General features: G+C 39.9%; 1 long non-coding RNA gene across 1 annotated transcript; it reads left to right on the top strand.

Annotated features, from left to right (window-relative positions):
- Positions 1 to 10,347: 10,347 nt before the first annotated feature.
- LOC112842593 (uncharacterized) lies at positions 10,348 to 12,910 on the top strand. Its single transcript, XR_003214420.1, has 3 exons — positions 10,348 to 10,598; positions 11,194 to 11,307; positions 11,428 to 12,910. It is a non-coding gene; the product is annotated as an uncharacterized LOC112842593 (long non-coding RNA).
- The last annotated feature ends 13,051 nt before the right edge of the window (positions 12,911 to 25,961 follow it).

The following is a 25,961-nucleotide window of genomic DNA, read 5'->3' as shown; positions in this document are numbered from 1 at the left end:
CAACAGCATGCCTTTCTCATTTCCTGCAACAATAGGATAAGTACGTGGCTTTACAAGTCTTCTGTGAAGTGTGGTATGACAGTCCTCACAACTGGGTTTGATATGTATATGCATGTGCATGGTGACATGTTTCTTCACATTCATTCCTCCTGTGTTTTAATATAATATCACAGCAGGTATCCATACAGGTAGAAGAAAAACCAAGATTATTTTTTCTTGTTTGCTTCTTTACTCCTTTGTATATACGCATAATGCAAATACATCAAGTTGCCTTGCATGTGTATGGCTGGGCACCAACTAATTGATCACTGCTGCCTTTGATGTCTAACCTTGGTGCAATTGCCACGCTTTCCCATGGGACCCCATAATTGATCTGAGGACATCAAAGGGAGACTATGGCAGCACCCCCAAAAGGTTAAAAAACACAAACTTTGATCCTGAGAAGCATATGCAGATCATGTAGGATGGTAATTTGGATCCATTGTTCTCATGGTAAAACTTTTTTTTTGTATTCTTCCTTTCATACTTTTTAACATGACAAAATATTAAATGTGGAATAGCAGCATTGTTGCGAGCTATGTCCAAACAGCAGTAAGACAAAAGATAATCCAACTAAAAACAAAAAGAAAGACAAGGCTGTTTATATATGCAATCGCTGTGTCTCAGTTAACATATCTTCATGTTTACACTTGGTATATCCTCTACCCTTCTCACTTTCAATAGTTCCTATCTTGCTTGCTTAAAGAGAGCAACCCCCATACTGTTTTCAGACAATTCTGAGGCTGAGCCTCAGCAAGTGTCACCACCCCTATAAAAGCAGTGGTTCTGGCAGTTTGTTGCTTTGGTGTGCTAATATTTGTGTTAACACAATGGCATAATTTTGTGTCAAGTGGACATACCAGCAAATTCATACCAAGGTTAGATTGCAGACTATGCAGTGCCCAGGGAAACTGCAAAGAACCCAAGACTTACATCTCACTGGGAGCTATAGCTGCAGGCCTCTAGTTAGCATATTAAATATTAAAGTTCATTGCCAGATAGAAAGTCTCATGTCTCTAGAAAGAACATGGCAGCACAGCCTAGGTTAGTAGAGTTGGATATGAACAAACCACTAAAACAATTATCTTTGGTTCTGGTTTTGCCTGTCCAAAGAGTTTGGGCTTAATGCACAGCACCATGTTTGGCTGCCATGGCTGGTAGCTGGTAGTTAGATTGCAGACTATGCAGTGCCCAGGGAGACTGCAAAGAACCCAAGACTTACATCTCACTGGGAGCTATGGTTGCAGGCCTCAGTTAGCATATTAAATATTAAAGTTCATTGCCAGATAGAAAGTCTCATGTCTCTAGAAAGAACATGGCAGCACAGCCTAGGTTAGCAGAGTTGGATATGAACAAACCACTAAAACATTATCTTTGGTTCTGGTTTTGCCTGTCCAAAGAGTTTGGGCTTAATGCACAGCACATGTTTGGCTGCCATGGCTGGTAGCTGGTAGTTAGATTGCAGACTATGCAGTGCCCAGGGAGACTGCAAAGAACCCAAGACTTACATCTCACTGGGAGCTATGGTTGCAGGCCTCAGTTAGCATATTAAATATTAAAGTTCATTGCCAGATAGAAAGTCTCATGTCTCTAGAAAGAACATGGCAGCACAGCCTAGGTTAGCAGAGTTGGATATGAACAAACCACTAAAACAATTATCTTTGGTTCTGGTTTTGCCTGTCCAAAGAGTTTGGGCTTAATGCACAGCACCATGTTTGGCTGCCATGGCTGGTAGCTGAATAACAAATGTGGACCCAAGAGCAGAACCAGTAGAGGCACCATCTAAGTTTCACAGTCCTTATTGGATGTGAAAAGGTGAAAGTGAGTTCACGGAGGTTGGGGACTTTTCTCAGGGGGTTTCTTCCAGATCTGGAGAAAGATAACCACTAGAGACAGTGTGTTAAATCCAGGCCCACAGTACTGCTGGTATTAGTGAGAAGGTGTGTAAGAGCTTACTGTGAGATTCCATGAGACAAAGGCTTTCCACAAAGGCAAAGAGAGCTCTGACTGAAATGTAGGTAGGTGATACCGTCCAAAGGTGATCAGGGATGTGGAGAAGTTGAGGGAATCCAGGTTGGTTTGATGGATGAACCAGCTTGCTTGTCTGATTGCGAAGATTGAAGATGGGGGACATTTCAGCTAGCAGAAGAAACACTAAGCAAAAAAATAGAGGGACGTAAGAGCATGAATACAAAGGAATCACTAAAGAACAACGTTTGGCCTATTTACCACTCATTGGAGGTAGACTATATGGACTGATAAAACAATAAACAAGAGGAAGCGTGACCAAAATTCCTCCAAAAAAATGTGAGCGCTGACTGTATATCATCAGCAAATACTTGCTGGCTAGTTAGCTAACAGTAAGTTTATTTTCAGGCATTGCAGGTAAAGCTGTACATTTCGCACTGTTTCATGGTTATGATGATTAACTTGAGTTCTTAACTGTAGAAGAATTTAATATTATGTGTCGCCAGAGACATGGCAAGTTGCAAAAGTTCACAAAATGCATGAGCTACAGCGTAAGTTGCAGTCAAATGTTACAAAAGTCAATTCCATGTGGACAACATGCTGTGTTTGATTTTTAAACACCTCTTATTCACAGGGTTTATACACTTCCGTTGATTGGCTTGTGCTCCTTGCTTAGGTCAAGGTGTGGTAGTTGGGGTGAAAGGTGTTAACCTCTGACTAGAGTTGGATGTCTCGAGACCGGCTTTAGTCAGACCAAGACCACGTAAAAGTGGTCCCTCGGTTTTGTCTTGGTCTCGCTGTCTCGGTCTTGCTGTCTCAGATTGACATAGTGGTCGGGAGATTTGGAGTCAACAGTATCCATGACACACAACATAACATTCGATAATGTGTCATGCGCAAAAGCATCAGCTCTAAGAGCCGTGCTTAGAGAGTGCTTTGTAGTGAATCAGAAGAATCGACTCCCATTGAACGAGAGCCGGCTCCTCACTTAATGTCCTTTCGCTGCTCAGCTCTCACACAGTGGCTCAGCTATGCTCCAATCCCTCCATATTGTGGCCAATCACGTGCGAGGATATAGGATAATATCATTATGTGAAAAACAGAGAGGGTGAGAGACGCGACAGTCAAGTGGAGCGTGCGTCTGTCCTCTCAGTAAGTGAGTGAGACAGTAGACAGCAGTGAGGAGGGCTGTGCGAGTGCATCGCAAAAACACATAAATGTGCCTGACACCCGTAAACGAAGCAGCATCTGGCTGCAGAGACTTTTTTGTCTCGGTCTCGGTCTTGGTCTCGTCTCGACTTTGTCTTGGCCTTGACTCGGTCTGTCTTGGTCTTGGTCTTGTCTTGGTCTTGATACCCTCTGGTCTTGGTATTGTCTTGGTCTTGGTTTAGGCGGTCTTGACTACAAGTCTACCTCTGACCATGACATATGCTAAATGCATGATTTACTGTTAAATGGATCATGAAGTACATCATATTAGCAGACAGTATTAGAGGATTCTCCAAGATCAGTGTTATTAAAATGTTTGATTTTTGCTATCTTTCTTGCCATTCTCTTCATAACTAAATAAATACTTGGCTTGCAGTATTATGTAGATTTTGTCACATTTTATTTAGAGTAAACAGGTACATATAGCTATCCCCCAGTTCTTAGTCTGTCAACACAGTAAGCATGACATGTAACATATTTTCAAGATGACTGTGAAACAAAATATTTTAAATAAGACTTTTTTTGTCATGAGCCCTCCTACTCTTCTTTGAGCTCTCTTCTAGTGTTGACTCCTGTCCAATGAGTCTGACAAGCTCTGAAAAGAGGCCTGGCTAATCTCTCCTCGAGTGTCAGCTCCCTCCTCTGTTCTTTTTCTGAAAAGATGCTGTTTATCTGACCAAAGCCCTTCGCAGTGCCATTTGCGCTATGGGGTGCTTATCGACCATGAGATAATTCAAAAGGCCCCTCAGCCAGCTTCTTGTTCATTAAAAGTTTCCTTGGATTCCTCTTCAAAAGTGCATCCATCTGTGTGCTAAGAAAAACGATGGAGGGGAATGTGAAGAGGGCTGTGTATATGTGAATGGGTGTGGGCATTATTTCTCAGTTTGAGTCCTTGTGCTGTTTCCTTTGAGTTAATTTCTTTTTGACACTCCCGTTTGGATCACTGATGGATTGGGTCCAGGCTTGTGGTTTAAGATTTGTTTTTCCCCTGCTTCTGTTGTTATTTGATCAGCATTAACAAAGCTGATCAAATGATGGCAAACGTTAAAAGGGTGTCTATGACCTACATGGGCTGTTCTGCGACTAATTTGTTGTGGTAGACCTGACCACTTTTTACAATTAAAGCTTTGACTATAAGGATCGTCTTTCGCATTAATTTCCCTCAGAGTGAGTTGCATTTGATATCAGTGAACCAAGACATCAAAGTGAAAAAACACAAGCTCTGAATTTAACAAGAAGTTCCAGTCTAGTAATTCAGTGAAAGGCTTTTTTTTTTTTGCAACCTTGAGCTGCAGTTGAAGTGTAATCCCAAACAATATTTGTGGACACCAATAAGCCTTCATAGACTGAGTAGCTTCCAAGAGGACAGTATTTCAAACCACCACAGATTAGCTCCAAGAAATGCTCAAGGACAACAAAAGCAAGGAGAGGAATTTAGATTGATGCATTTTTATGTAGTCATATGTTTAATTTATCAATAAAACTGTCAGGCCTCCACTAACCTGGGCGGATGTACCCTAATATTAATCAACATATCAGCATCAATCAGTGGGTCGAGACCTGGCAACCAGCACTCCATTACAGTGGCTTAGGGACAACCTTGCTAGGGACAAAGTTTGATGACTGATGGCTATATTGCTGAACAAGAAAAAATAGGATAAACATTATATGGCTACTCACATCTGTATCCATAGTAAGAGGAGGGCAGAACACAGACAAAAAGCAAGCAGGCATGGAGGGACTTCCTCCTTAGATGTGCCATGTTTTCTCTGCTGTTAACAAGCAGGTAATTATGGATAGTGGTTGGGGCCATCCATCAGGGGCAGGCTTTGAGCAGATTGATACCAGCAGAGCTCATCCTGTTTTCATCCCCCTTGCTTTTAAGATCCTCAGGACGTGATTTGGAAAATGGCAAACTCCAGCCCACTCATCCATCACTTTCTTGCTTGTGTCCCTCGTGGAGGGAACCAACATGCTGCTCCTTTGGACAACCAGGAGGCTTTTGATGATGAAGCAGTTAAAAATTGAATAGTCAAAAGTGGGAAGCCATTAGTTGAAGGATTGTGACAAATCTGAGGTAGAGAATTGACTAAAGGGTTTACAAAAATTTTTTTAAAAAAGGTTTTAATACATAGACATAAGGCGGGGGGGGTAAATTCATGATAGACTTAATTAGAAGATAATAATTATTTGCAATTTGCTTTAGTTAATTACTAGAAGTACAGTAGCATAGTAATGACTTCCTCTATCTTATGCAAGTAGATTTGGCCTAACTTGACAGGCTTTCCGTTTGTTGTAATTGCATAGATGCCAAGGTGCTGCCTATAAACAATAATTGGTCTGTCTCAGAAGTGTAGACAGCGAGATGTAAACTAATAGCCGATGTCAAGTTAATGTTTGTATGACAGGATAAGCGTCTTACCTGTCAAAGTCTTCATGTAAAAACAATTAAGTGGCAGTGAATCCGGAAGCGATTACAGTTTTCAATTAACAGGAAGCAAATGAAACGATGTCCGTCTCCTTATTGCTGCCTTAACACTACTATTTTAGAGCTCCACTGTCTCCAAGGCAACAGGTTGCAGTGGAACTTCAGCATGGAGGCTGAAGGGACGCATGGGAGAAAACGCTGATGAATAAACTGCTCTTGAAAGCCATTGTGTTAGCGGCTTGTCAGTTGCAATCTTTTTGCTGGTTCTGATTAATTCTCTGATTCTGAATTCTTTTCATTAGGTACTTGTTTACCTAATTTAGGCAGTGACCTCCTTTTTGAAGTAGCCTATTTATTTTCTCATCAAATAATGCAAACTGGTACAACACTCTTTACTTGCAAGGCTTGTTAGCTAAATATGAGTCTTGGCATTTGCTCATGTTTCAGGCATTTTTTTATGTCCTTTTTGTCATTGTCAGTGTTTCTCACTTGATGATCAAGACAATTATAAGCCAGTCAATCAACAGTTTGCACATGAAACTCATCTGTGAAGCTTCTGAGATCCATCTCATGAATATTGTATGTGCTCGTCTGTCACCATATTAAAGCTGTTTTGCACAAATATTACCCCGCATAGATTGTTTTGACACAGGCTTCTTTTTGACGTCTCTTTCATTCTGGAAATTTTCCTCAAGTAAGAAAACCTGGGAAAAAAAGCAAATGAAAGTTAGTAAGGAAGTTGGACTCTGCTTTTCCACCCTGTGAATCACCAGTGGGGAAAGGAGATGGAAGACTGTCAGCATGACGAAAATTTAATTAATCGCAATATCTGGAGCTCTATAAACAAGTATTGGATTTTCAATTTCGGGCAGAAGTCCGTGGTTGACGGACAGGAATGCATTCCTGTGCAAGCTGAAGTTCAGTTTCTCTGCCTGCACTGGCAGGTATTGATCAGTAATTATTTACATTTGCCCTTAACTTTCCCAAGCATCAAAACTAGTCAACAACGTAAACACTCACACTGGAGAATGGCGGGAGGGGGAATCTGTGGATGTCACGACAGCCTGCACATATCTCGTTAACATCACACTCATTTTCACAGTTTTCTCTGTCTGTGTCTGGCCCTCCTCTGCCAAGCCGTGGTGGTGATGCACGAGTTCCATAAACTTAACTAAGCCCAGACAGAAGTGTTGGCCTACACCCAGGGGAGTCATGTCCAATTTTGCACTTCATAGCCAATAAGCTTCACAGATCAGGCTATACTCGGAATATCTAATCATCTGTCAAGAAATTACTTTGTATTTTATTTATTTATTTTTTAAAAATCATGCTACAATAAGACAAACACAAATACAACATGGTGTAATCCAAAGAAATATGCCAGTACTTTGGGAAACAATTGACAGCTTTTATTTATAGTGACACAGTCTGTTTGGCTTATTGGAACTGTTTCTCTTGATAAATGTAGGACAGTTTGTAGTCAGAAAATTGCACTGCACGTTTCAAAAACATTAAAATGTCTACCATTCAAGAATAATGAAAACATCTTCTAAATTTATAATTAACTGTTATCTTTTATTTTTTAATAATTTAACTGTGCCACATCAACCTGACAGTACCTGAAGTTTGAATTTGAAAATAAAAAAAAACAAAAAAATAAAAACAAACTGAATAAATCTTACTATAGTATGCATTAACATCGTTGATAGGACTCAACCCAAAACTTGAACTTGTCTTTCGTAAATGCACATAATGTGCCATATTTTTTCATATAAATAAATTAAATGGCTAGCAATAATTCTACAAAATGTCATCTTAGTATATGGAGTTCAACAATCCTCCACCTTTTCACACGTACATTAAAATAGACTCTATTTTGATCGTTCGAGGGCGTTCCTGCAAAAAAAGCAAAATCTCCTTGTGATTGCTTTGGTCAATAGCAGATTGCTGTGGTCACCTGTAGTTTGCATGGGCGATGCCAACTTGTGTGCAAACATTTACTAACTACCTACTGAACAGCAGTGAAACTTGGAAAAAGGCAATGCAAACCAGAAGCCTTTTGCATTCAAAGTTAAAGTAGTGTCTTCCTACTAAAGCCAACAGATTTCAAAAGATGCGACTTTTAATTTGAAGATAAATGTCAAATGTTTCTGGTTTGCACTACACTCATCATACTTTTACAACAACTTAGCAAGTAGTTGGCAAGTGTTTGCATTTTAAATGCAAACTGCAGGTGATGATGGTAAGGAGGATTTTTTGGTGCAGTCTTTAACCACTCACCAACTGGTCAAGGAATAGTGATTTTTCCTACCAACTGGTTGCCAGTGAGTCTCTAGGCAGGCATGACTAGTATGTATGACTTTTGTGGGTTTTCATGGAGCAGAAAAGTATTTTGTTTTTTTGTTTGTTTTTCTTAATGCAGAATACAGTGTATTGCATCGTTATAGCAGCAGCCAACTCACCTGTCAAAGAGCTAAACAGAACTGAAGGCCTCTTTATTTGATTATAGCTGAGGTTATTTCCCACTGGCTAGTCTCCTTTCACTTGTCAAGCATTTCATGAAATCTGCATTTGCAGTGGATGTCAGAAGTATCTAACAACAGTTGTTATTCCAAGATCAAAGCCATCAGCTTAATGGCCACCAAATAATTCACACACCTTAAGAAGTGCTGGGTATGTAAGTGCATTTTTAGTGTTGATGAGGCAAGACAGGAAAGTTCAAAGCATGAATATTGTGAGAAGGCTCCAGTGTATAAAACTGCTGCCTATGATGACTTTCTTTTTTTATTATTTTGATTTTTTTGCTCTTCACAATGCATGGCTGACGCAGAAATATTTTTGGAAATCTGACCACCACATTAGTGTGTAGAGTCACATTCCTACAGGGATGTAATGATGAGTCCTGCATTTCTACAAATGACCAGACAGTAAATCTAGCATTCTCCCTGAAAATTTAGAACAACTTGCATTTGAGTTGCTGTCAATTCTTTCCTGGGGTTCTTTTGTGGGGACGCCACTCACAGCTGGTGACTCACTTTTCAGATGTCAGAAGCTGGACAAAATGCCATCATGAATTTGAGTTCTCTGAGTCTTTGGGAATGTCGACCCTCGTGCTGCAGAGTCCTTCCCTACAAACTTTTGCCCCAGTTTGTGCCTTTTTATAGCACATGACTGGTTATGCAAGACTGCTGCAGAATTGGAAGACACTGATTGGCGTGTTCTGTTGCTTTCATAACTTGAAAAGGCTGAGTGAAAGATAATGATCTGCTACAATATTTAGTACTTACCCTGTTAGTGACCACTGTCCACATGTAGCAAAATTATATATCACACCCATTTTGTAGCTCAACACTTAGTGTATGTATATTCATATTAATCAAGATTCCTACAATGAAATAACAGCTTCACGTTGTTTCAGCTCTTCTAATCAGCGAAGGAAACATCCGTTTCATTGACCGATGCAAAGCTGACTCCTAGCCACATGTTTCCAGCACTCCTGTGAACTTCTCACTATAAAATGGTTGTCATTCATTTTCATTAACTGCTATAAATGAGGCTGACATCTGCTGTATTAAAAATGTAATTATCAGAATGCATAAATATGTAATTGCTGCCACCTGCATAATTGATGTGCACTAATGCACAATGTTGAAGGTATAAACTTCCACTTAGCAGACGCGTGCCACCTGAACAATAGGTGGGCTCCTGAGTGATAATTGAACCCACAGACAATTCCCAGGCCTGGGAAAATGTTAATCACCGAAGATGGATCCTTCATTAGCTAGCTCATCCATAAAAAGCACCATTCATAGCTATGAAGTGCAGAGAAGTGGAGGTAGAGCGGGAGAGAGTCATTCCCAGTAAAGAAAGAGGTGAGAGATGACCTCAAATTCACATAGAGCCAGTGGAACACCGAATCAGGAAAGCACGGGGGGAGAGAGAAAATCTAATTATGTTTGAGTCATCTTTATGGTGATTAAGATGTTGGCTAATGCATGATACATGACACTGCAACCATCGGACAGCTGGTTCATACAGAAAAAATGTGCCTCGGTATCAAAATGCAACTGAGAACTGAGCAAGTGAGTGTCTCTGTATCTCTATTAATCTTGCCTTGCATTAAACTAATATCACTCCACGTGCTTGATGGTTAATGCTAGTAAGCATTTCTGAGGTTTTTGCAGAAGTCTGCAAGGAGTCCTGGGTAAGCATGTTTGCATTATCACTGAGTAAGGAGAAGTAAAAGCATGGGAAAGAAGACTTTCTTTCAGTATATTAAGTCCTTGGATGACTTGGAAGTAGCATCTTGGTCACAGTTTACCCTCAGCTGGCTATTGATTGATGGCCATTAATGACTCATACACTCCCAAATATAATGCTATTAGTTTATTTATGCTAAAATAATTGCTTTGTCCTTCTGTGAATATGTTCAATGAGTGTCGCTGTCACCTTTACGTGACTCAATGAAAAGTCTGTTTATCCACTTTACTTGGATATCAGATGTAAACTGGTCACTTATATATTTCTAGAGAGACTTAATTAGATGTGATGACCTGAAATGAAATAATAAGAAATTGCTTTTAAATAGAAAGCACAGTTTTGTCAATGCTAACACAGAAGACAATATATTGTCCAGTTTTAATGTAGAAATGAAACCATGCTATTGCCCGCTGTTGAAATGCTGTGCACCTTAGCTTCAACTGCTTATCGACCTTAGTTTGAGGACAAACCTACATAGGCTGTGTTCTCACAGGCTGCCTCCAGAAACACTGCGACCAATCAGGAACCTCCACCGTGCCCCATCCCCCAGCAAGCTCCTCGGCCCAGTCTGAGCAGCCAGTCAGGGGGCCACTGAGCTGTGGCACGTCGAACCGCATTACCCAAAATTCCCTGTGTATCCCCAAGGCTCGACTACGTTGGGAGTGTGTTGTGTCGTCTGAGGCCTGTCTGCAAGGTAGCCTCATTTTTCATCTGCTGTTCTGTCTCTTCCTCTCCCCCCCAATCCCTCTTTCTCCCTCTCCCTCTGTGCAACCTCTCAGCCTGCCTTTCTCCAGCTAAATTTGGCATGTATCCCTTTAGTGTATGCTTTTGTGTCCCGCTGTATGTGTTTGCCAGTGGCCTGCTGTCCTTTTGCTTTCCCCTACAGTACCTTTCTCCTACTCTGCCTGACCCCCCAAGGGAAGGTGTTGCTGGGGTTTGTGCGCATGTTCTGTTGAGTAATTGAACATCTTTGAAATAAATAGACACATACCCACCCCCACCCCCCACCCCAATTATCTCTGTGTCTTAATTAGGCCCTCATACTGTGCGGAGACCCTCCCTGGTGACAGTGTGTAAGTCTGTGACTGTGTGCATGTTTGCAGGAGTAGTTTCTCTGGTGTAATTCAGCTCTAGTTGTCCTCGCTTGCCATGGGATGTTCTGTCAGGCTGACTAATTACCAACTGGTATAAGAGTGTGTGTGTGTGCACATGTGTATGCGTGCATTTACTGTGCAATAATGCAATTCAGAGCACCTACTCTGTATTAGTGATCTCTGCTCTCACTGCAGCTTGGGGCATCAATATTGATCACTGTCCTGTCAACATACCCAATCAAGTTGGCCTCAGTCAATGATTCCTTATTTTTAAAGAATCGATGCATGGAAGACAGTGAACATGTGACGGTGGGTATACCTTTTTTTTTTTTTAAGTGCGAGTTCATTAACTAATACCCTCTTATTTATATGTGTGTATGGCTCTGTGTGTTTGTCTTTCCCATTTGTGGTTTTGCTGTTCAAATACAGCACTCCTTCAGACAGCTGATTGACAGCAAGTCGCCCCCGTGGCAGAAAATCCATGGCCTTCTTCCCTCACCTTTACTCGGACTGCTGTCTCTCTGCTGCTGATTTATTGTGATGCTAATTTGATTTTGGCTCACTGGCCTCCCACTTCTTTCTGCTGTTACCTTCGAGAGGGCTGGATAAGTCTCCTTCTGCTGGTTTTGGCATTATACTAAAAAAAGTGAGAGTTTTTTTACGGGGAGGGAAAGTGACTTACTTTTTGTTTAAGATGTACAGATGGAAATTAGATTGTTTATTAAACAATGACTGAAGCTGAGGTCATGTGAAGAGCTTTACATTTTAAAGTAAGTGCGGTAATGCGCGGTGACCCAGTTATATTGGACCGCAATCAAATATAAAACCGATCAAAAAATTGAAAGCAGTAATTGTTTTGGTCAGTCGATGGATTTAATGGTCAGTGATGACACTGTATTATGTAGTCTTGTCTAGAGTATTGTGCAACAAATTGTCATTGTCTGATTATATTTATTGTTATTCATATTAGTTGTTTTTTGTTCACCTCCTTTATGTTTCTAATTTCCCCAGTTCCTCTGTCACTCTGTACATGTCCTCATGTTTACCTGCGTTATTTGTACTTTAGCTATTTTCTGTTTTATTTTGAAGGTTAATGTTTTCATTGGTATTTCTCATTGGTACTTCCTTTGTTAGATTTCCCTCCTTGCTGATTGTCTGACTTGCCCTTAGTGGTTCCAGCTGTTCTCAATTACTTCCCTGTGTATTTAAAATCCTGTCTCTCCTTCAGTCTTTTGTCAGTCTGCTCTCCTTGTGCTTTTGTTCCTGTTTCCTGTGGTTGCCTTTCCTGGATTCCTTTTTTCTTTGAATCAAACCTCTTGTCATTGTGTTTCTCTGTACTTTTTGTCTGTGTGTGTGTGTATGTTTTTATCGGCATATTATTAAAATTCAAATTTTGTTGGCTCAATCTGCTTCTTCTGTCTGCATTTGGATTTTGATAACTCATGACATAAATGTACAATGCCTAATGTGAATGGGACACAGAAGGTCACAGCCCATTGAGGCGAGGTCAAAGTCATCTTATAGCCCTTTTCCACTAGTACTTACTTGGCTCGCCTCAACTCTGCTTGACAAGGTTTTTATGTTTCTCCATTAAGTGGTAGTACGTGGAACCAGGTACTTTTTTAGTACCTACTCAGCCAGGGTTTTAAGCAATCTGAGTCGACAAAAACGTGAAATCTACAGACTGCATGGCACCAATTGGCCAATCAGTGGCATAATTCAGTTAGTCATGAGAGCTACTCCGTCACAAAAATCAAAACTACCATGAGGAAAATGGCTATACAAAAACCAAATGTGACAAAAAAAACATACTTCAAGCAGCAGGTATACCATCACCTCAACCTCCTCCACGGTTGTTTTGTGTTTGTGTCACATAATAAATGAATCACAGGCTTTTGAGCATTTTGCTGTAACAAGCCCAAACACATTGAGGTTGTACTCAGTTGTAATGTAAAACTGAATAAAGTCAAGCTGAGTAAGCCAAACAGGTACTAATGGAAATGGAAAAAGAGGCTTTATTACTGTATTAGACAGTGCAACTTACGCACATGAAGGTTTGCATCTATATTGTGACAACATCATTTTGTCTAGCAACCACCTAGCATTTATTCAAATAAAACACCTTAAATAAGCATTGTATCATTTTTATTTCACACCAGTGATTTCTAATTTATATCCCCCAAAACTTCACTTAAGCATGAGATATTATGACGCCATTAGGCTGCCTGGCAACCACCTGGCAACAGGGTAAAATGACCTGTTTTTTGCCTTCATGCATCTAAAGACATTAAAAGCATAGTCTAATTTTATTTCACTCCTAAGATCACAAACACATCATATTGTTTAATTTCATGACAGTAACATCTCATTTATGTCCACAAAAACTGAATTATATATTACATAACGTCATCATGTTATCTACCAACCACCTAGCAATGGGCTAATATGACTGTGGCAAAGGACCCAACGCACAAAACGTTGCAAGAGGGTTCAATGCTTGTTTACAATAGTTTTGTTTTTTTTATCTCCACTTTTGTGGTTGTGCAGCTTTTCAGCTGATGTCTGCAGCATAGCACAACTAGCACACACAGCACCCCATTAGGTCCTGGTGCCCTACTCAAAATGAAAGGCATGATTAGATGATGGCGGTCAGGCTTGTGGTTCAGCCTCCCTTGACACCAGACCCTGAACCTGCTGCTCCCCCCCCTCCCTTACAGCTGAGCCACAAACCACACCCTGCCACAATGACCCTTTTTTGCGTTTATTCACCCACAGCACCTTAAAAAGCACTGTATCATTTAATTCCACTATCCACGTCACGAAAAGGCCAACGGTACTTGAGCATAGACACTAGTGATACATAATAAGTGGTTGCAAATCTTTAGTGGTCATTAACTGGCTGTAGTCTCCAACCCCTAGAGATCAGCAGATAATTAGTATCTTGCTTTGAGAAGCTCTCCTAGATCAGCTTTTATCTTGAATCTAGATTTTAGTAAATGAAACACATGCCCTACTGAATTACAGTGAAGAGAATGACATTTTTGGTCAACAATATTAATTTCTTTGAGCTTCAAAAACTTGTTTAGGTATTTATTTTGAATCATTTTCAACCAGTATGGATGTCCACATCTCCAAGCATCTCCAAAGCTGAAAATGAGCAGTGACTTCAAATCCATTCTGCTGGTGTAAAGCCGAAGCAATGTAAAGAAGAAAAATGTCTCACTGTCAAAATACTTATATATCTTAGGAACACATCAGGAAATAGCAAAAATTGATGCGGGTGTCAGAATCACTATATCACAATATGGGCTGCTGTTGTGTTTCGAGCGGTTCCTCTGTCCACTTCTCATTTAACAAGTGATACACAAAAGTCCCAGCTTTGGAAATGTGCTACGTTTTTGTTCTGAATGCACCATCAGTCTTGATATCATGTAATTCAGATGAAAAATCTCGCTGGGTGAAAGACCTTTGTGACATAGACCAATGATTCATGTCCGTCCACATTTGTATTCTGTACCATCTGAGTCATGCTAGCCTCGCTGTCTTCAGATAAGAGCTTCTGTGATGAGGAGCAAATATAAGAGCCATCTACAGGGTTCCTCCTCTTCCTCTCCATCACCCAGTATCTCTCTCAATCTTTTTTCCACTCTCTTTGTCAGTATTCCAATGGTTTGATGGGTGTAGCTGACAGATGACAATCTCATTTCCATTCAGGCGTGGTTTCCTGCTATCTGGGGGCTAAGCCATGCAATAGCTATAAGTGTCACATTAAATCCCAGCCAGAGAGATGGGAATGGCAGTATGACAGAGAAGCCAGTCACAACCACCATTATGTATGTCTCTGTGGGTGGCACCCACATGTTGAAATGTGCAGCTGTAGCATGCCTGTGCTGAAGCTGAGACATGTTTAGGTGACCGCGATCTTTAAAATGTCCCAGAGCAATCTCCTGCTTGACACTGACTGTGATTCGCTTCACAGGTTTAAAGTGATGCGAGTTCTTTTCTTGACAGCAGCAGAGATGGTGAGAGTGGTGATGATGACAGTGATTATGGTCATACCAATACTGATCAACGATGATGATGTTTTTAGTCAAAATTAAGGTGATGAGTGTGCATGAATGACAGTAATGGTGATCATCAATATTCATGGCCATGCTGCAGTGATGATGTATGTACATTAACATGTACATTTGAGGAAATTTGAGGGGACTGAAAATGAATCTGAATATGAGCAATTAAAGTCCATTTATATTAACAGCGGGGTGTAATTACATCCACTCAAATGCACAGACAGAGGAGACATCAAGACTTGGAATAAATAGATTCACACAATGGGTGGCTTCTTGTTTGACAGTGATTAAATCCACCACTGAAGTGAAGAAACTTAAAAACTTCTATAATTATTCCAGCGAGTACACATGGAAATCCAAGCTCTGCTCCTCATCCACTTACTGACTGTGAGCTTTCAGCTTTAGACCTCTAATAGGCTCCATTATTGCCAGAGGGATAAATAGCATGACGCCCTCATTGTCTAGCACCCATGCACTCAGTGACCAAAAGTTCTTGCTGTACCCCAAATTAACCAACCAAAAAGAACAATGCAAGCGCCTGGAAAAGAGCAGCAAAAAATTTCACATGCTTGTCGAAGACAATTACGCCAAAAAGAATGTGCTCCTCTACATTTAGCTGATGAGATTTTAGTCAGGTGCAACGTGAGGAAAGAAATAAAAAAATCCCAGTCCAATTACCGTGACCCTGAAGAGGTTTCGAAGCTCTCTCGATAGTGTGTAAGGGTTTGTTTGAATGGAACAGTGGCAGAAAAGGGGAAAATGAATTATCGATTCTAATTACACAGCCCTGTTCTCTGTGTGACGGGCCTCTTTTCGGTCATGTCATTGTAGACCCTGTTAATGGGAGAAGCTGAGACATTAAATATGCATTGCTCTCGGTTGTTAAGTGGCTGAAGTTGTTAACATTGATTATTTAGTTACTTTTTAAAAAGTGTGATGGTACATGGGTTTAAGGGTTAATTTGCAAGAGCAAGTCTCTACATTTCCCAGTCCCACATTATCAGATACAACCACAGTAGTTAACCATTATCTGGGTACTGTTGCTGCAGATATTCTCTTTCTTTAAAAGAATGCAGCAGTTCTGCAAATAACTGGTTTAAGTCTATAATACTTTTTTGGACGATCGCTGTTTCCAGTTCTGAAGCTGAGCTCAGCTGTTTTCTACCTTGCACCGGTTATTAGCATATGTATAGAACATTTCTGTGTGCATTGCCTTTTAAAAAGTTCCCCAACAAACTCCAGGAAACCATACTAGAGTTTGCGTTATATAATCCTCATGCTGAATCTCACAGTTACAGATTTATAATCAATGATCTGCAGGTTTTCTCGCCAAGCTGCATTTTAAAAACATAACATAATATGTTAAAGAAAACAAAAGGAAAACAACAGCTTTAATAAATGTGTTTAATACTGTTTCCAGTGCAAATTAAAGCTACTTTTTTGCTTCCTCATTGTTTTGAGTTTGTATTGCAGTTTCCCCACTACTCTCAAGGCTGACTTTTAAGTAATGCACCATGCGTGCGTACTTTCCTGTGCATGGACACAGACATGCTTTGCATCATTGAAATGGGAGCTTGGGGTGGGGATGAGGCGTCTGATGGAAACAGGACACACTCATTCGGAATACTGATGAGATTTGGTGCAGACTCCACAGATGCAGAAGTCGGAAACACATGCATAGCCCACAACCTTTACCTCTGTTCACCTGTCATGACTTACTCTTATTGGGTTTTTCATTACTTATATACTTTCCCAAGCCTAATGTAACACATAAATACTAAATGCTAATAATATGTGTAATTTGTATGAAATTTGACTGGTCTTTTTCTGCCTTAAATATATTAAAGTTTATATTTTTCCTTAATGATTACAGTTGTTTTACATTCCAAAGACAAGCTGTTTAAAAATTCTGTGGTACTTGTGCTAGAGTTAGAGACTAAACGCAGTATGATCAATGGTTTTTAGTATGCTGTAATTAAATATTTGTATTCATCTTCAGACAAGCTTTGATATGGTTTGTGCTCTGATAATTCTTTACTCTTTTGCAGAAAAAAGAAAAAAAAACTTGTCAACGAACCCAAAACTCATACTCAAACTTTTTTGACTGCTGACTTAAGTTTCCTAATTATTTCCTGTGCCAAAAATCTTAAGGGACTCAACTCAGCCAGTTGTCAAGTAGTTGCCTTCTGGTTGCCAAGTTCTTATGTCATTTCACAATTAAATTTCCATCCTGCAGCGACTATGTCACTATTTGTGGAAGAATTTCTGAAATTCAAATAATATAAGGTTCTGTTTGCACTGAGAATGTAAGTCATTAATGTGAAGTTCTGTATAATGTGAATTTCTATGTATGTGAATGGCAACAGATTTCCAATTTTTGCTGCTTTAGCTTAGTTAATTTCCATATCATCACAAACAGAATGTATCTAATTGCCAAACTGATAGGAAGCTGATGGCAGATTGATTTTGTGTTATTGCATCATCTTGATGCACCAAAGTAAATTTGAAGACAGCATTTGTCCATTTCAAAAGCAATGAGATCTCAAGTTCATTGCAATAATTTTGGTGGAGTCATAGTCTCTACCATTGTTTTTAACTCAGAATACAGGTTAGTTGTTTGGGAATATATTTCCAATGAGAAGGACCTTAAAAGTTTCATTGCAGACTTGACAGTCACTCTTCCTCTTTCCTTTTTCTGTTTTTCTGTTGGATTGTTTTTATTTATTAGATGATCACCTGCTGCAAAAAAGTGAAGTGGAGAGCCAGAGTTTATTTTAGCAAGCATGTGGGAAGTGTTTGACTTCTCTCTCTTTGCTCCATGTTTTTGTTTATTAAAGAAACTGAAATAAACTGGAAGAAGTTGAGACTTCAGAATTTGAGACTGGTGGTGTGATTTGGCATGCTTCATTTGTAATTCTAGAAACCGAGACCCATTGTGGCAGCAAAGCAGATGAGGCAAGCCACTACACTGGTATTTCAATCTACCTCTCCTCTACTTCTGCAGTACGCATTTACACCATTGATTGAAACATTGGGCTAGTTGCTGTAAATACAAATTGAATTGCAAATGCAAAAATGCTTCAGAGATGAATGTACTGCAGTACAAATCAATATGATTTAACTCAGTTTAATTCAGAATTTAGCAGTTTTACTTTTTTGACTAATAAAAGTGAATCTAACTTAAATGAAATCACCTAAAAAGTCAGCCTCAGTCGCAGTCCTGGCAGAGCAGCTGATCTTACTGCCAGCCCATATCAGCTTAAGCTGTACATGCAAGCCACTTTGCAAGCCACTTTTTTTTCACACCCTAGTTTGTTTCTCAGTTAACTGTTATTAAATCTGGTGTCATTGATGACTGATTTATTCTGTGCTCAGGTTTTGCTCCTCTGCTGCTCTCACAGCTTTCCACATATGGAAAGCTGATCCCAGAAAAGAGACGTACCACCAAATACAAATTACTAGAGACAGAAATAATAGCTATTATTATATGTTTTCGAATTTAGATGTGTTTTAAAATTCTCTTTACGTATGGATTTGGTCAAAGGTACAACATGTCATCTGTTGGACTACTTTTAAGAGTTTGTCTTTTTGGTAGATGTTTTATTCTAGTTAGTGAACAACTGAAAGAAGAAATCACACATATGATACGAGTCACAATGGAAGAAAATATGGTAGCATGTGTTTACAATAGCGTGTTTTTACACCTGGTGTTTTATCCCTTTGTTTGGTCAGTCCTTATTACAGGCTGGATAAGATCTCATTTCTGCTACCTAAGGGCACTGCTACAAAAAAACAAAACGGTGAAAGGATGTTACTGTGGGTTCGGCAGATCACCAAACACATTCCTGGCTCCATATTTTTGGTACCAACTGGTTCATTACATCACATGCAGAACCGTGTGATCTGGCAATGTAAAAAAGAGAGCGGAGAGAAAAAAGAGAGAGGAGGGCAGAGGGAGAAAAAGGGAGAGGTAAAGGGAAGTGCGAGTGAGGAAAAAACTGGCCCTCTGTGTCTCTGTGATGGGCCTTTGAAATGGGAATGAAGATAATACTTTAAAAGCATTAAAGAAATATTGAATATCAGCAGTATGGGCTTCATATTGTCAGATTGAATGTTTCCTTATTTCATTTTCAGTCTCTTTTCTCTCAGTCTGTCTGTCCTCACATATCAATTCCCTTAAGAAATGTGCAGGGGGGGGGCATATGAAAAGAAATCAGACATTTCCTGTGCCAGTACGCTTACACGCACAGATTTACTGGTTTCACCCACCACCACCTACTGTCTGCTCTCTCTCTGTACCTCTCAATCTTTCTCTCTATCTCTCTCCCCCTTCCCCTTTTCTCCCCCAAAATTCAATCTTGTATTTGCAAGTGATGGAGAGTAGCTCGGCAGTTTTATACCAGGCGCAGTAAAATATATTAAACTGCAGGAAAATAAATAAATAAATAAAGTGGGGATCTATCTGTCCTAGTTTCACTTCATTGAATGAGCATGATTTGGTCTCGCATGCTGTTTTATTTACTTTTTTTTTTTTGGAATTCAATGCTGTGTGCAGCACAGTTTGTAGCTGAATATTGATATTGACTGCCTGGGGCTTGTGGGGAAGGTGATGCTTGGAAAAGGGAGGGTTCAGACAAGAAAACCTTTAAAGCAGAGATTATGTTATGTGATTATGTTATATAATAATGTGGTTTTAGACCAAAGAGTTCTAGGGACCGCCTGAGGGTAACTGCCCACTGGGGAGTTTCCTCTAGAACTATCACATACAGACTCAACCGGACTTCACTGATGATCCTTTTTCTGTTTTGTTTCTACTTCAGCTTACACGCTACTGCTTACATAGCTGATGTTTACACGGATATCTTTTATTGCCAGTTGCCAGTGCAATAACAGTATATGCTTACATCTGGGGCATCCACTGTTTACTTACCCAGCTCATAGGTTTCTCTCGTGTCTCTTGTGTACCTACCCTGAAGTAGTAACTGAAAGAAGGCCCCTAAATTAAAGTTCCAATAACTTTTATAATCCCTAGTTCTTGCAGTCTGGACAAACAAATAAGAGGGGTTTTCCTCCAAGTGTTAGAGGAACCTGCCAACTGAAAGTGCCTGTAGAGTGAGTTGTCTTTGTGCAGGCAAACAGACCAAGACAGCTGTTTGGTCAGTTGGTGACAGACGGCTGTCCAACTCTGACAAGATCATACTTCATAAACTATTTAATGGGTTTTCTTGACAATGCGAAAAATATGGAATACTTGTAGCCATACCTCTGAAACAGTTAATACAGGGCATGATGTTAAGATAATTTCACTATTAGATATCCTTATGCTGTTTTAATGGTATATGCCTACCCTTTTCAGGGAGACTGATATTCTGCAGCTGCCAGACATTACCCTATGCCAGAGTCTAGGCCCAGTCCTGATTGCTTATATTATCATATGAAAATATGACTTAAAGTCAATATTTAGTCTGACCACATTAATTTATCAATTCAGCTTGAACTCTCTTCATCAAGCTTTCTTGACATTTCTTTAAGTAATTTTTGGGAGTAGTAATGTTGAGGTCTGGCTTTGGAATATCAATCCATGACAGAGCCACTGATTGTGCTCCATTATGTGATTTTTCTTTCCAGGTGTGCTTTTACTGCATTTGTAGTGTATTTGGGATCATATTCATGCTGAAAAATTAACCAGCATCTTTCCATTGAAGCCATTTCTGATGAGGATTTGGGGAGGGCCAAATTAACCCCACAGGTCTTTTTGCTGTTTCTTTAGGACTTGACCATCAGATACTGTTCGGCTGCTGTTGATAGTTTTTTAGGCCTTTTTCTTTTTTCCTTTACTTGTTCAGTTTCTTCATGTTTTTTGTTTGCACTGCACATCTAGTCAAGATATGCCAAGTTATCAGGAATCACCTTGTTGGTGCAATAAAATGGAATGGAAGAAATGGCGTATTTGTGACAGACGGTTATTAATAAAGTGCCTAAAGATACGATTTAAAATTGGTTCTTTGCTAAGTTATGTTATGTTGAGACTCAACGCTGGTTCATCCCTTGAGTTAGCTGCCTTTTATATGCTTAAATGATTCATAAGTCAGTGTTGAGTGGCTTAAACAAGGGTTAGATGCAGGGACTGGACTGAAAATGACTAAAAATGAAATGTGGTGGCTTTATAATTTGGCCCAAAACTGCATAATAATTCTATAAAAACTAAATTTCCAGCTTCTTCTAAATCCTGAGTAGCAGGAAGTCTATTCACAATTTATGTTTGAATATCTGTACATGTTTGAAGTAGTCACAAAAAATATGATGTTCTACTCTCTTTCCTATTAAATTTAGGGAACAGGGAATAAATAAATGAATGAATGAACAGGTCAGTTCTTTTAAGGGCCACTGTCTCTAACAGCAAGTACTTGCCTTTATAGAATCTTTTTCAGTGGATAGGACCAGCAGATGCAGTGATGGAGAGATGAAAAGAAGAGGCTGAAGAGGAAGAGATTGAATAGGGTATGAAAGCCCAGGCTGCAAGGGGAGATGAAAAGAAGGTTCAGAAGGAAGAGAAGCTACAGAAAATCAGGTAGGGGAGCCTGAAATGTGTTAGTGAAGATAGAGAGAATATGTGGGGAAAAAGAAAGGGAGAACATAAATGGAAGGCAAGAAGGAGATGCCAGAACAAACAAACAAGGGAAAACCACAAACTCGGACAACAGAGCTGATTGATGGAGATGAGCTAGAGGGAGATGGGTAGCGGTTATTGAAGGGGAGTGCAGCCAATAATCTCCCATGGGTCTGTTGTGTCAAGTCCATATCCACAGCCAGCAAGGCAGCAACTGTAATAGGGATTCCCTGTTGGCCAGTCAATGGGAGCCAGGTGGGAGGCCGTGGATCTATTCTCCGAGCCCTGGTAGGAGGAGAGTACCAGCATACACCGCCTGCACTTATCAGATTTTTCCATGCTGCTTTCTTCATCGTTTTTTCCTTCCTACCGTCCTCCTTTTAATGGTCTTGCTTCCCGTCTTATTTCTAGCATCCCCCTTTCTTCTACCTCCCTTCCTCATATTTCTTTCCCTCTAAGTTTGTTTTTCAGCACAGAGATACAGCTTTGCCAAGAGCCTGTGATCAATACCTCATCTGTCTTTTTGCAGTCTGTACTGTGAAATAAAAGAAGCCGCAAGAGGTCAGACAGTTAGAAGACTGACAACAGCCAGTAGTTGTTTTGTTTCACATGAAGAGTTGAGGGCTTTGTGGGTTTCTTTTATTAAAGGTGTCATAGCCCTGAACAATACTTCATACTCTGACCTACCTCCATTCCAGACGTTTTCTTCAGTACTGCATCCACCTGGATGTTTCATGACTGAACTGTCAGTCAAATGTCAGCACATGCCCACTCGCTTCCAGGTTTACTTGTTGTTCTTCTGTGTCTGACACATAAACACACCATTGTGTGAGTGCTTGGATGTGTGCACAACTTCTAGTAGATCTTCTTTTGTATGTGTTGAATGCTTAAAAGCTCACCAAACCTTCAGCACTTTCAAGAGAGATATGCATTACTTCCAGTGTCATCTTCCCCAGTTGCCTTGGCACCCAGAAGCAGCCTGGAGATTGGTGATTGATGCACTGGCAGTATCATGGCTGACATGACAAGTAAAGTGACGGGTGACACCCAAGCCTCACGCCAGCGATGACAGAGCTTCATGGATGACGAGACACTCGTAAAGGCTTTCTGTACTCGCTATGACACATTCACAAATTTACATTTTTTAAGAGTATAGCTCATGTATGGATCACATGAGTCATACATATGCTACCGACAGATTTACAGAGCCAGTTTCTTTCTTTGATGCTAATATGCATTATCTCTCTCTCACGCACACGCACACACACACACCATCCCATCTTGAAATCCATCTTTTCCATGGCTCATTTCCTCCCTCCTCTAAAAATGACAGTGGCAGATACTTCCACTCACTCGGAAGGAAAAAGAGCAGATATATCTAGTTGAGTCATGAAATTGGGTTCAATTATATTGCTCTGTCAAGGCAGCCTTGACTTCTTCTTACCAGACCTGACATTTGGAGTGCATCTGCAGGATACCAATTTTGCTCTCTTTCTCCCAGTCAACCTTGGACTGACTCACTTTATGTGTTTTGGATGCAACCACAGCCTGTTATTGGTTCTATGTTTTCTTTGAGTCTTGTTCACACCTCTTTTCAGGTCATGGTTACTGCAGATAATAGACTGGGTGCTATCATGTTTTCTAGAGTGATTATTTTTAGCCTGTTACGTGTTTAATGACCTTTACATACAACATTTGATTTGATGAAACTTCACTGATTCTTGTTGTGAAGGTTATGATGCAAGATAAATAGAAAAAAGCAACTTTGCCTCTTGCACAGCTGTCAGTGTTATGCATATGCAAAATACAGGTCATAGCATATAGGTACAGACTGTCAGTATCAGTTATTTCAACTAAGTAAAAATGGATATGTGCTTCATTAAGATGTTTCAGAGCAGGTGGAGCAGAAACGTCCACGTTGGACATAATGTACTTCTGCTGTTTAAAGTGTTTCTTGACATTAGCCTAATATCTTTTGACAGCTACTAGCTAATGTTTGGAAGCGATACAATGAACAAAGTGGAAAGTATTGCTTTCTTTTTCAGATCATCTCTCTTGTAAAGTCTCTTTAAGGTCATTGGTCTGCTATGGCTCCAAGAAGGCTTAGTAGCTAGCGTATACATGTACAGTGGTCCCTCGTTTATTATGGGAGTTACGTTCTAAAAATAACCCGCGATAGGCGAAATCTGTGAAGTAGCCAACTTTATTTTTTTACAATTATTATAGATGTTTTAAGGCTGTAAAACCCCTCACTACAAACTTTATACACTTTTCTCAGACAGGCATGAACATTTTCACATTTCTCTCTTGTTTAAACACACTCAAAGTTAAAAACATCATAGAAAAAATAAGTCCAGTATTAGAGAATGAAACCAAAGGCACCCACGGTTGCCTTAGGGTGCAAAACGTTTCGTTGACATTGTTGTGTTTGTTGGAGAGAATACTTAAAAACACACAGTACAGCACTTCAGACTCACATTGCTAGCGATCGAAGATTTATGTAAATTTTACAAGCTGAACGCATTCTGTACTGTACAGGAGACACGGCACGAGATTGATTGATAATGGTCTACAGCCAATCAGGACACAGAACACAATGTGCTGTTTAAAAAAAAAAAAACAGCATGCAAAAACAGCGAGGCCGCATACTCAAATGGCCTCTACAATCACCAAATCTCAATACTATAGAGCAGATGTAGTGGAACGGGAGATTCCCATTATCTGCAACAACTGCATGATGCTAGCATGTCAACATGGGCCAACATATTAGAGGAATATTTCCAACACATTCAGTCGATGCTCTGAAGAATTAAGCCAATTTTGAGTGGACGAAGGGGTCCAACTCGGGACTAGCAAGGTGTCAGTGTTCAATTAACAGAATTTTGAACAGCTATTCATAAAACAAGGAAAAATCACATTACCGTGTGCATTTGCAGCGTGTTTTTAAAGTCATAATTTCTGCCATCAAGCCTAAAGCAAGAATGAAATTCATTGATGTGAAAAAGCCTAAATACACAACCATAGTATGACTTTGTAAACATCTTGATATGGTCTATTATGTACTGTAGGTATTCGCTGATATTTAAGACTAATTTGAATAATCATAATATCTTCCCTGCCAACCTGCAGGGCTGCCCATCCCATTAACATATCCCCAACTTCCCTTAGAGTTTATACCACTGCTAAATGCTCTTTTCTTAAGCTAAGATTAGTGTCAGTGACATTCCTGAGCCTGGTTGGCAACACCTAAAGGAATGAGCCAAAGAGAGACTGGCTGATGGAGAAACAGTAGATCCTCTCCTCAGGAAAGGCTAATGCAGATTGTTTTTTGCCTAGACTCAGTTTCACTTTAGTTACTCGTATCTCTTCTCCTCTAGGAATATTGGACATTCTGTAACTAATATGACACAATGATAAAAAAAAAAAAATGTCAACTGGGTTAGATTGAAAAAGAAAGAAATATTAACAGACCCCTTTGTGACTGATAAAACTTGAAAGGTCAGATAGAAACGCAGCTGCACAATCACTAGAAAAGAGATCTGTTTTGTCTTCACATTTAAAACAAGTTGCTGAAGTAGTGAAAGTGACCTTATATAAAATCCTCAGGCTTTTGCATGGCATTGAAAAGATGCAAGGATTTACTGTTCAGCAGTAAGGCTGCAGGTTAAACCAAACAACCTCCTTTTTTGATTTTGGATCTCCTTCATATAGTAAAAGTTAGTTATATAAGTGATGGTTGAAGCCATTCTCTCCACTCTTACGTTTACATGAAATACAGAGAAAATGTCTTTGCACTTTATTTCCAAAACTGCTACTGCTCCGGCAGAAGCAACCACTCATATCACAAGAAAAATTAAAATGTTTCCCTACAAGGCAGTCACAGAATATTTAAAAAAAAAAACTGGTGGTGACATGTGTAACACCCTGTAAAACGCTTTGTGGTTTACCAAATCTCTTTGTTGTACTGTCTCTTGTGACCTGGTCAAAGCCCTGAACGCATGATGTAAAATTTAAACAGCTATGTTTGCCTTTAAACGCCCCTGTACTCTCGCATCCTGCCGAGATGACAGTGTTTTGGCTGTCTGATACAGCTGTGCCTTTGAAAGATCTCTAGTACTGACTGCAGCTGAGGACAAACTGCTGAGTCGTCAAGACCAGTAAACAGTATGCGTGTTCATGTGTGTGATGTATAAGTGATATCTGTGTGACAGCAGAGGAGGCTGTTGCACAGCAAGGACGTTGCGTGATGACAGCTCCATTAGTGGCCCTCTGGGGGCTCTATA

The sequence above is a fragment of the Oreochromis niloticus genome, linkage group LG17 (assembly GCF_001858045.2).
Source record: "Oreochromis niloticus isolate F11D_XX linkage group LG17, O_niloticus_UMD_NMBU, whole genome shotgun sequence".
Classification (NCBI taxonomy): Eukaryota; Metazoa; Chordata; class Actinopteri; order Cichliformes; family Cichlidae; genus Oreochromis; species Oreochromis niloticus.
The sequence above is the reverse complement of the archived record's forward strand: the minus strand, read 5'-3'. Positions and strand labels throughout refer to the sequence as shown.